The following is a 12,397-nucleotide window of genomic DNA, read 5'->3' on the forward strand; positions in this document are numbered from 1 at the left end:
GGAGAACCCCCAAAACAGCACACAGGGGGAGGAGAGGGGGATCATTCCCTCTGTCAAGCTGAAATGCTTGCTCTGACAGAACAATCAGAAAAGTGATGTTGAATTCCTCCCAAAATGTTTTATTGAATTTTTCTGTATCAACGACAATAGCCAGTTTAAACTAAACACGCATGGTACGATTATGGCCATTGGCCATTCAAAATAAAACCGTCTCAATAAACACATTTTGCTATATTTCATTGGTTTCTGGTTGTCTCTTTATGAGACCTAGAACATTGCACTTAATAACAGTAAAATCCAGCTAACAATAAAAGTGCACTAAAAGAGCACAACATGGATTTAAAACACCAGTAAAACCACAGGAGTCATCAAAAGACACCAAGAAGCCATGAAAAGCCTGGACAAATGAAATGTTTTTTACCTGGGACCTAAAAGCCAGCAGATTCAGTGCCAGATAAAGAAAAGAAAAGGGTTCAACAAGTGAGGGACTGCTGAGAAGGTTCCTTCTCTGATAGCCACCCACTTCGCCTAAGAAAATGAAGCACGCAGAGGCAGGCTTCCATGTGAACATTCCAGCAGATTGATATGGGAGTAGGTGTCGTTCAGGTACTGTTCTACTTTACAGCTACCCAAATAAAACTGATTGGGAACCTGTGGCCCTCTAAATGTTGTTGGACTCCAACTCAAATGAGCCCCAGCCAGCATGGCCAGCGGTCAGGGGTGTTTGGAGCTGTAGTGCAGTAAAATCAAGTCTTGAATGCCAGATTATGACAAATTTGATCAATCCCACCCATCTCAACGAATTGTTAGAAATGGCAAATACTTAGCTTATAGAAAGTGTTTCAAAATTAACATTTTGCCAGTACAGTCAAACCTCGGTTGTTGAATGTAATCCATTCCGGAAGACTGTTCGACTTCCGAAACATTCGACAACTGAAAACTGAAAGTGGAAGCCTCAATACAATAGGGAAACTGAAAAAGGAAGCCACATAGCACATTTGGCTTCTGAAAATAGTTCAAAACCCAGAGCAGTTACTTCCAGGTTTTCAGCATTCGGGAACCTAGGTTTGACTGTATTACCCATGGGCCTTTCTGACCATGTGAGCTATCTGCTCCAGAGAAGCCTTTTCACCCTGGAAAATAAGACAAGGGATAACCCATAATAAATCCATACAAAGTGAAATATTTCTGGCTGTGCAATTTTTCTCTCCATACATTTAAGGCAACTTTACATTCTTCTTGTCAATATGCTCTGAGGGCTGTTTCACAGTTAACACATTTTAGGTATGTACCCAGTATGTTTCAAGATTATATTTTAAGATATAAGGTAGAGCATAAAGTGTGAATTCGACACATCTTTTGAAACATGCGCATTAACCTACACATGCATTTGTTAGGTAGTGGGGATTGGGTGCCACTCCCTGCTGAAAGTATGTACATGCATGATGACAACCCCAGGCTTGCTGTCTCCTAATGGGTGAAACAGACCTAAGACTTAATGACCACCGCCCCCACCCCCCCGGTCTGCAAAGTTTCTTTTGAAACTGTGAGCGCAGAAAACAATTTTAACTACTGACATGATGTAGCAGAATATTGAGGAATGATTTTTCATATCTGTGGAGCATTTGGAACAAAGAACATCTGTAAAAAGTGTCTCTCAGGGATGCATTGTACTTTGTTTGAAGGCAGTTTAAAATGGCTTTGCATGGTTCTCTTCAAAGTTAAGAGATCGTGGGGGACTTCCGGGTTAGCGCCATCGGCAATGGTGGAATTCCTCTGATCCAGAGGAACCCGCTCCGCAAAAATCGGGTCTTGCCGTCGCGGCGAAGGCGGAGACCCTTTAAAAATCCCAGGCGGAGGAAGCCTGGGAACGTGGGATTCGGCTGACACCAGGAGCGCCCCCCCTACACGCAAGGAAACCCCTTTTTCGGGGATCCGAAGCGACGTGGGGTGAGCGGCGCGGTGTTTTGAATCGACCACTATTTTTACAGAGTGAAGCCGCACAGCCGTTGCCGGAGAGCGCTGACTTTTTCCTGTGGACAATTGGACTCTAAACAAGTACCCGTGAGTAGAACGGAAAATTGGGCTAAGAAACATTTTAATTTGGCACTCAAGCGGGAAGGTCCTAAACAGGAAGTCCACCTTCCGCTTTTGTAAACAGTCTGAAGCAAAAATTTTGCAAGCTAAAGCCTGGAAAGTGGTACATAAAGGTTTAAAATTCCTCCTGTTTTAACCATCTAAACCCCTCTTGGAAGCAGGAGTAAAGAGGGGGAATTTTGACTGTTCAAGCCTGCAGGAGAGAGAATAAAGAAAGATAAATTTCCACCGTCTCAAACCTGGGAACGGGGTGTCAGAGACAGAGATTTTTGGTGAAGTTCATTGACTGTGAATGGAACATCTTTTGACAGATAGTTAAAGAAGAGAAACAAATTGATTCCAATGTTGCCTTTTGCATTTAAAAGAAACAAAAAATCCAAAAAATGAAAGTAATTTTCTTTTGTTGGACCTGCCTTCAAAAGATGGATACAAATAGAAATTGTCTCCTCTAGAGGGAGCTTGTTAAATTGTTGCTGGAGTCGATCTGGGGACTTTACAGCTGTGGAGATTAGGATCGTGGGACCAGACTGTGACCTTGAATAAAAATGTGTTTGGAAGAAGTTTTGGTGCTTGCTTTTTGCAAGACAAGCGCTTTGTTGGAGCAGATGCATGAGAAGATGGATTTGATGACTGCTGCAGTCAAAAATTTTGGACAAACAGTGAATATTTATACAGAAAACATTCAGGAGCCAACCCAGGAACCTGTTTTGATAGAACAAGTGCAAACGCAGAAGATAATGGAGGAGGCTGCTGTTGAACCTCAAGTAACACAAATGGAGAGGCCCGAGGCCCTACAGGAGCATAAGCTGTTGTTGTTGAAGGTTGAATTTGGAGTGGGCCGGGGGGGTCTGGAGTTGTGGGGGCCCTTAAGTTTGGAGGGGCTTTGAAACATGCCTTTAAATACTTTTTGGACTACACTGTTGACTGTGGGGAATGGGACTGTGGGGAATGGGCGGATCTGCTGAGGAGAGACGGAGATATTTTCGAGTTGGAACATCCCCGAGACCTACTCCTCAATGAGAAAGGAAAGAAATTAAGAAAGAGATCAACAAAAGACAAGGTAAAGTGCAAGTATAAACAAGAAGAAGATCTGCAGAAGGGACATGGAAAAGACTTAAGAGCCTCGGACATAAGATTGCCAGGTTGATGGACTAGATGGAATGGACAGTAAGGACTGACATAACCCGAGACCAGGAAGAAGAGACGCTGGAGGAAGATTGGAAGAAAATTATTAAAAATTTATTTTGGGAATTAGTGTAAAATTAATGAGTATTAGGAAAAATGTTGGAATGAAAATATTTGGCTTTAGTAGAAATGATATAAGGAATTATGTACAAGCAAATATTAAGTTTTAAGCTTTAAGGTACTTTATGGTAAGATAAGGTTAAAATAAACTAAGGTACACTGAATGACAGAATATAGTGAAAGATGGAAAGGTTTTGCTGAGTTAATTAATAGGTTAGACTGTTAAGACAAACTACTCAATAAAAATTGAGAAAGATGGAAAGAATTTGCTGAAATAAATAACTAAACTAGAATACAAAAAGGGAGGTGTGAGGAGGTCGATGAAACAAGTAAATGAAAGATAAAGATATGGAATATTGGATGTGTGTTTTTATTGCTATTGTTGTATTGGCTTTTATGTTTTTCTCTCTTTTTTATGTATTGTTATGTATGTTTTGAATTTTTTTTTTATTTTTGTGGTTTTTTTCTTTTTTCTTTCTCTGTAATTTTTGAAAATTTCTAATAAATATCATTTAAAAAAAAACAAAGTTAAGAGATCTTGGAACTGCATAACAATGTCGGTAAAACACACACACACACACACACACACACCAATGCTACACACTTCATTTCAATTAGGCTGCTGTGGGAGCCATTAGTGGATTCCATAAATGCTTATTAGGGCTGGGGTCAAGAATAAAATGCTTAGCAGATACTGCTTTTTGTTCTTGTGAATTATCTGTACAGTGCGTGCTATCTCTCTCTCACATTCTCTCTCTCTCTCTCTCACACACACACACACACACACACACACACAGAGGCATCCATGTCATCTTGGGCACTACATGATCACTGTTGAGCACATACAAATAGGTCTCCCAGCTGACGATATCTGTAAGGAGGAGCAGTCCCACTTCCCATCCTATGCATGCCCCACTTTCACATGAGTAATGTCTGAAGGGACCTAAAGTGTTTCAAGAGTATATCATGAGATGTGGCTTCTGGGTGAGTTAAGGTAGAGACAGTTGATAATAAATATGTGTAAGACCCCAAGAAAGTGGGGTCCTCCTATAATTGTCCTCCTCCTATAATTCAGAAACTGCTTAAATAAGTACTAATGTCCCTCTCTCCCACAATATATCCACAAATGAATTTAGCAAAATAACTCTGAAGCTGCAGGTTGGCTGGTTCACATCCTGTTATGCTGAAATGAGGCAAAGTGGAAGAGCAAGTGATGCATGCTTTGTTTCCCATGGCAGACAGGAGGACAAGTTATAAAACAGGTGCTGCAACAGAAGTTGGGAATCTGCAGTCCTCCAGATGCTGTTGAAGTCCAACTTCTTCCAGCAGCCACAGCAAGTACAGTCAATGTCATAGTTCAGCAGCGTCTGAAGGACCACAGGTTCCACAAGCTTGTGATAGAAGCAACTATGGTTGTTTTGAATGGCATTAGTCAAGATGCAGTGAAGGTGCTGCACAGCCTACATGCACACAGAGGAGCCAGGTATGAATCTAGATGCAAGTCAATCCAAGAAGTGGTTATAAGCCGGTGGAAACCTGACACCAACCACCTGGGGACAAGATGATCAGTGGCTTTTCAAGCTGCTTGGTAATCTTGATGTTCCTGGATACTGCTTTGGGCAGTTTCCCAGAAAGGAGATGCATTTGGCTTATTTTCAGCAATTATGGTTTACTGTCCTTAATTCTAAGGGTGGAATTCAATGAAGTGTTCAGGCAAATATTCTCCTTGTGCAATTAAACATTCTCCCCCTCTCCTCCCCCTGTGCATCCCTTAAATCTGTTATAGTATTCCCCCAACCCTGCAGAGCATATCTGGTGGTGATATGGGGTGCATGAGGGGAACAGAGAGAATAAATAATAAGCAAGTATCTCACTACATGCTTTTGAATCCAAGGAGAGGGAAAGCAGCACTGAATACAATTCAGGCTTTCTCCAACCCACCCCCTGCTGTTGATGGTCCAGTGTGGGCTCCAGATATTCCCAGAAAAAGCCAAGAATAGACTGCAAACAATACATGTTTGGAAAGTCCCCAAATAAGCACAAAACAGTCAGTTGTTATTGTTGTTTAGTCATTTAGTCATGTCTGACTCTTCGTGACCCATGGACCAGAGCATGCAAGGCACGTCTTCCACTGCCTCCTGCAGCTTGGTCAAACTCATGTTCATAGCTTTGAGAACACTGTCCAACCATCTTGTCCTCTGTCGTCCCCTTCTCCTTGTGCCCTCCATCTTTCCTAACATCAGGGTCTTTTCCAGGGAGTCTTCTCTTCTCATGAGGTGGCCAAAGAATTGGAGCCTCAGCTTCAGGATCTGTCCTTCTAGTGAGCACTCAGGGCTGATTTCCTTAAGAATGTATAGGTTTGATCTTTTTGCAGTCCATGGCACTCTCAAGAGTCTCCTCCAGCACCATAATTCAAAAGCATCAATTCTTCAGTGATCAGCCTTCTTTATGGTCCAGCTCTCACTTTTATATATCACTACTGGGAAAATCATAGCTTTAACTATACGGACCTTTGTCAGCAAGGCATAGCTGTCAACCTTCCCTTTTTTTGCAGGAAATTCCCTTATTCCAGCGCCGCTTCCCGCTGCTTCCTGCTGCTATCCCGGATTGTTAGATATCCCATAGACTGTCCCCGGGACAGGTGAGGCTGCTGATCCCTTATTTTCGAGGCTGCTGATCCCTTATTTTCAAATCTGAAAGTTGACAGCTATGCAGCAAAGTGATGTCTCTGCTTTTTAAGATGCTTTCTAGGTTTGTCATTGCTTTTCTCCCAAGAAGCAGGCGTCTTTTAATTTCGTGACTGCTGTCACCATCTGCAGTGAGCAAGGAGCCCAAGAAAGTAAAATCTCTCACTGCCTCCATTTCTTCCCCTTCTGTTTGCCAGGAGGTGATGGGCCCAGTGGCCATGATCTTAGTTTTTTTGATGTTGAGCTTCAGACCATATTTCCGACTTGGGATTCATCCAGCCCAGCCTTTTGCATGATGAATTCTGCATATAAGTTAAATAAACAGGGAGACAATGTACAGCCTTGTTGTACTCCTTTTCCAATTTTGAACCAATCAGTTGTTCCGTAGCTTCTTGTCCCACAGTCAGTAGAGGGCCCTAATCAGTCCACATGCTTATTCTATGCAGGCCAGACCTAAATATTTCTCATCAAGGTTTTTAGAGCTGTATTATCACCACAAGAGGGGGCTCCAATTCAGTAAGATAACGAGGGCTAAGACTGTTCTCTTTTAGCTACAGATTGTAACATAAAGGATAGCTAACGAACAGGAAACACCCTCCTGAGAAAGATCACAGCATAAAACACTTAGGGAAATTAATAATGCCATAGGAATGGGCTTGTCTATGCCACATTTTACAAAGCATAAATAATATGTGGGATGGATTCCCAAAGATAGCAAGAGCTGCAGCTGTAAACCTATTAAGAAAATTGATTAAAAGAAAATCAATAAACTCTATCAAGGTGTGCTAGCCTTCCCAGATGGCTTTTTCCCCACCCCCAAGAGATGATTATATTAACTATTACTTGAACTCAAAAACCCTACTTACCAAAATGTCAGATTCATCAATGGACCTTTCTCCAAGAGAAGAGCATCCATTTCAGTAAACACCAGCCTCTTCCTTCCCTGGAACTGGCACTAATCTCATGACAATCAATAACTGCACATTATCTCCAGCAGTCAGACTAAAAGCCTATTTGTGCCACGAACCACTGAAAATCTGGCCAGTGTTGGTGAACTTATGGGACTGCTATCAAGCAAGGCATACAGAGCATCCAGGGTTTTCTTATGTTCTGGTTTTCTTATGTTCTGCTTATTTTGGCATCGCCTTCAGAGTCATTAACTTGCCACCAGTGCCATAGGTTGTGTGTGTGTGTGTGTGTGTGTGTGTGCGCGCGCGCGCGCACGCACGTGCTGACATCTTAAAGGTAATTATGATGGAACATTCTGAAGGAATACCACCTGAATAAATTCCATCTGGATGAAAGGAACTACAGTACAAATTCTGAAAATCACCGTTAGTTTGGTAAATGAGACTCAAGTTTGCTTTTGTTAAAAGTAAGGGGTGTTCACAAATAGTGTACCGTCCATGTACCAGTGTAACCTGTGTATGCAATAGCTGAGCTGAAGAAAAAAATCAACTAGCGTACACTCACAAAAAACCCATTTGTACAGTGTATTTGTAGAGACTGCTTGTACCCATCTTCAGTGTGACATGTGAACATGATCAATAATCCATTCAAGTTATATCAATATACTTTATCAGAAATGCTTTATCAATACATTCAAGTTATATTTGTATAATGTTTTGGTAACTTGGCTGTGTAAGTGGGAACATTTCTTTCCAGGTAGGGTACACATTAACCACTTCGGACCACTGGTTTGCCTCTGAAAGGCAGACTTTCTCTCAGGATCACACATACACACACATGGTCTTTATTACTTTTTATTCATGTTTCATACTGCAAAGCGACATGTTATGGAAAGCACAGAGTTGCCTCCCAAACCAGCACCCCCTGTTGGGTTCTCCAAATCCTCTCTATAAATGTACTAACCCCGATTCTGTGTCCATAATCTTATATGAATCCTTTCTCCCTTCATCAGCAGCCTATTATGTAGAGCAAGTATGAAGAAACACACAGTGAAGTGAGGTCACAAGTTAATGGCAGTTAAGTATTACTGCTTTTTATGGGGGGGGCGGGATTTTGGCACAGGAATGCTAATTTCTGCAGCAACCCTGTAATTTTTCATGACATGTATGTCTCTGAACTGTGTAGTATCTGGCCAGGGTTATATTTGCCAAGTCCAGTGAATATTAGTAAAGGTTTTAACACTCAACCAGTTTGACATTCATTGGCTGGATAATGTATTATGTACATGCTATTTGGAGTTGTTCACTATGGACCGTATCAGAAACACAAAAAGCAATTACAGTGGTCCAGTAATAGATGCAGGCATTAATATACATTCCCACACATATGTAGATCTTCAAAACATACCCACACTTTTAAAGCATACACGCCATCCATTTAAAGCCCATTACTTTCCCCAAAGAATCCTAGGAACTGTAGTTTAAGGCTCCAGGGAAATGTAGCTCTGTGGAGGTACGTAAATTACTATGATTCTCTTGGGTGGGTGGGTGGGATGTGCTTTAAATGGAAAGTGTGTATGCAGTTAACGCAGGTGGCACTGTGGGTTAAACCACAGAGCCTAGGACTTGCCGATCAGAAGGTCGGCGGTTTGAATCCCCGCGACGGGGTGAGCTCCCATTGCTCAGTCCCTGCTCCTGCCAACCTAGCAGTTCAAAAGCACGTCAAAGTGCAAGTAGATAAATAGGTACCACTCCGGTGCGAAGGTAAACGGTATTTCTGTGTGCTGCTCTGGTTCGCCAGAAGCGGCTTAGTCATGCTGGCCACATGACCCAGAAGCTCTACGCCGGCTCCCTTGGCCAGTAAAGCGTGATGAGCGCTGCAACCCCAGCGTCGGTCACGACTGAACCTAATGGTCAGGGGTCCCCTTTACCTTTTTATGCAGTTGAAACAAAATAAAAAATTCCTTCCAGTAGCACACGAAAGCTCATACCTATTACAAACTTAGTTGGTCTCTAAGGTGCTACTGGAAGGATTTTTTTTTTATTTTTTATTTTGTTTCGACTATGGCAGACCAACACGGCTACCTACCTGTAACTAGAACTATGCAGTCTACATTTTTCCTCAGACACCATTCTCTCCAACCCCTCTATCCAGTAACAGTACAATGGAGCAAGGGATGAACTCTCACCATGTTCCTTTGAAACCTCACACCTGATTTATACAGACCTTACTGTTCTGCCATGCCACTAAAAACAAGTGTAGGAGCAAATATATATTGTCTATGGGATGATGGCAAAAGGCCAGGCAGAAATACAAATCCCTTTAACCAGCAAAAGTATTTGGAATCCTAGCCAAAGGAAAACAGAAACCAGGGTTTGAGGGGGAAAGGAGATGGGGAGAGAGACTCCCCCCCCCCCCATTTTGTAGCTGCAATCCAAACCTACCTATCTCCTGTCATATATGGAGATGAGGCCAAAAATCCTCATACTTGTGGTAGAATGCAGCCATGCAGTGAATGGGTTGATCCACAGAAGACTCCATTAATGAAGTTGCAAACTAATAGCCCCAGACAGACAGCGGACAAGCTTCTCATAGATGGATTAATTGTGAATTTTGTATTCATGCACACTAAAAGTCTACTGATAAATGATGGGTGTTTTGCATGAGTGAGACGGATCAGGCTCAATGATCATCAGATGGTGCAGATGGAAAACTTTAATTAACAGATGTGTGACCCTGTGGCTCTGTTGTAAGTTATCAGGACATTTATTGGACTGCAGTAAAGGGAACACACGTGTGCACAACATGGGCACCATTTATCATTCCCCCCTCTCCCAGTTCTAGTCTGCTTTCCCTTTTGCTCAAATAAAGCCACTTCAAGCCATAAGTGCAAGGAAAGACTGGTAATTTAAACAATGCTGTGAGCCAGGAAAGGCTGAGCACCAAGTCAAGATTACCATTCATTTGACTCAACTGGCCCCACAGTGAAATCCCAGTTTTACAAAAAGGCCCTGAAACTGGTATAATTTTAAGTGTTGATAACACCTCAACTTCAGATCCTCTAATATAGCACTTGTAAGGTCCCCAGCTTGTGCACAAGTTGTGCTGAGTCCTGAAGGAAGGGAGTGGATAAACCAAAACACAGCACCAAATTCTTGCTCACTTTTCTGGGTGGGTTTAATGCAGAACAGCATGTACTTCCTCCACTGCATCTCTTCAAAGCCCAGACTTTCTCCCTTGCAAAGCAGGGGAGTAGAGGGAATAGCTTTCAGTGGAGAAGCAGTGGGGGGAAAGGAGAGTGCTTAATCCAGGGGTGGGGAACCCCTGGCCATTCAGATATCGTTAGAATATAGCCCCTATCACTCCTGACTATTGTCCTTGCTAGCTGGGGCCAATGAGATTTGGAATACAACAAGATCTGAAGGGCAACAGGTTCCTTATCCCTCAGCCATTCCCTTCTGTCTCTTGCTGTCACTCCCAGAAGATTTTCCCAAGCCCCAGTTAACAGATTCAGGTGATGGGGAGAGAGAAAAATTACTAGTATGGGGAAATTAGGAGGGAGTGGTGGGTGTGGGAAGGTGGAAGGATTCCTTTCCCCATAGGAGTTAATTCCTATGGGCTCTACTCTCCCCATAAAATATTTGAGGGGGCCAAGGCCCCCAAAGTTGATTGGCATGCCACCCAATATTTTATTCAAGTTGATACCCCTGCCCCTCCCATCTGCTGCTCTCTGCTGGGAACTGTTCCTACCTACCACCGTTTTTGCAAAGAAAAAGCAGCAGCTGGACTTTGAAGATACACAATAGAGACAGGATATGTAGTCCACCCTAAATGCCTCTCCACACAATGTTTCTTTAGGTGCACACTTAGGATGTTACCGGTATATCTGTGCACCTAATAATGTAGAGTGTGAATACAGCAAGCTGTGTTGGAACTGACACTGCTGAGCTAACTGGCAGGTTTACATGCACATTGAGCACTTCTGAGTACACAGAACTCCAGACCAGGACACTCTGGACTTTTTAAGAAGGAATCTACGAAACTTAATTGAAGCCATACCATGAAGCCTTCAAACCTTGGACCAGATTCAACTAAATAGTTGCATTAGCATAAACCAGCGCCAGGACACCCACTACTGTAATGGGGCTTTCCCCACTCTCCTCAATTTGCTCCGGGCATCAGGAGAAATCTCCAGAACACAACATATGTGAGGAGGAGGGAGGGGGTCATCATTCCATCAGGCAAGCCCTACTTTGAATTCCAGCTCTTGATTTTTTTTTATATGGGTCAATGAGGACCAAGAACCTTAGTCTTCTGTTCTAAACCCAGTGAAATAAAATTCTGACTCATGACACTGACCTGTATTCAGGCCTAATGAATGAGATGTGTTTTGAGCACTGTATAACTAAATGGAAGCTCTAGTTTTCTTTCAATTCCCCCACTATGCATCAGGACATGTCTCAGAAGCGAGTTGCTGCTCAAGAAGAACGCCAGCTGTTTTTAATTTTGGGAGCTCAGATGCAAACTGGATCCACAGCAAGAAGTCATCAAAGGACAGGTTAAAAAAATACTTGGTGCAGACAAAAGCTGGTTTGCAATGATTATGTATCTCCAGTAGAGGATATCCACATACCTTCTTCAGATAATGAAGCACTGTAGAGACTCATCAGAGGAACAAGGACTGGAACTTTCATTGTTTAACACTGAAAAGATGCACCTAAAAGGAGATTCAATGCATAGTTAATAATACTGGTCGGTATTGATGCCATTAATCAACAAGTGGACCCAAATTTCAGTTAGTTTGTGGACGTTCCTGGAAGACATGTTTCTCATCCTCACCCCTGCAAGTCACATGCAACTTCCAAAAAGAATCCTCTGAGAGGTTAAGAGGAGATGGGGCATGGTGGGCTGGTGGGACTTCCCCAAATCAAGCTGTGGTTCTAAAAATAACCCAGGAAGGTAGATTATTTCTTCTTGGAAGTCACATAGAGCCCTTCTCCAAACTGGATTACCACAGGGAGTGAGGGAATAGGTATTAAAACTATGTCACTGAGTCGGCATTCAGGGTGTTAGTCCAGCTCTGTAACATCTGCAAGATGAAGTGTGGCAAGCACTTGATTAATGAGGCTATCAAGAGGCCATGGCTGACATTCCGAGATTTCAAGTTACACACAAGCTCTCTCTTGGGACAGAGCAGTAAAAAGCGGCAGGGGGAATACTCACTTTGGAAACAAACAAAAATGAGTAATACATTCTTGTTCTCCACCACTATCCTGATCTATGAGGATCCTTGTAAAGGGAGGGGGGGTAATTTTTGAAATCTATATAATTACTGCCTTACAATGGATACTAAAAATGTTCTGTTTCGTTATCATGCCAGGTAATGATACAGAAGTTGCTGGTCTTGTTTGGAACAAGGCTAGACTTGCACAATTACAGCATCACTGAAGTGTAAAACA

The 12,397-nt window shown here is 42.6% G+C and overlaps 1 protein-coding gene across 1 annotated transcript in view; it reads right to left on the minus strand.

Moving 5' to 3' along the window:
* Positions 1–11,655, minus strand: part of COL21A1 (collagen type XXI alpha 1 chain) — a 125,719-nt gene extending 114,064 nt beyond the window's left edge. Inside the window, exon 1 of the mRNA XM_083607517.1 lies at positions 11,572–11,655. The gene's annotated coding sequence lies outside the window, so the exon portion shown is untranslated. The remainder of the gene's footprint in view (positions 1–11,571) is intronic.
* Positions 11,656–12,397: the final 742 nt, after the last annotated feature.

This window comes from Podarcis filfolensis (assembly GCF_964270895.1).
Source record: "Podarcis filfolensis genome assembly, chromosome: 3".
NCBI classification, from domain to species: Eukaryota; Metazoa; Chordata; class Lepidosauria; order Squamata; family Lacertidae; genus Podarcis; species Podarcis filfolensis.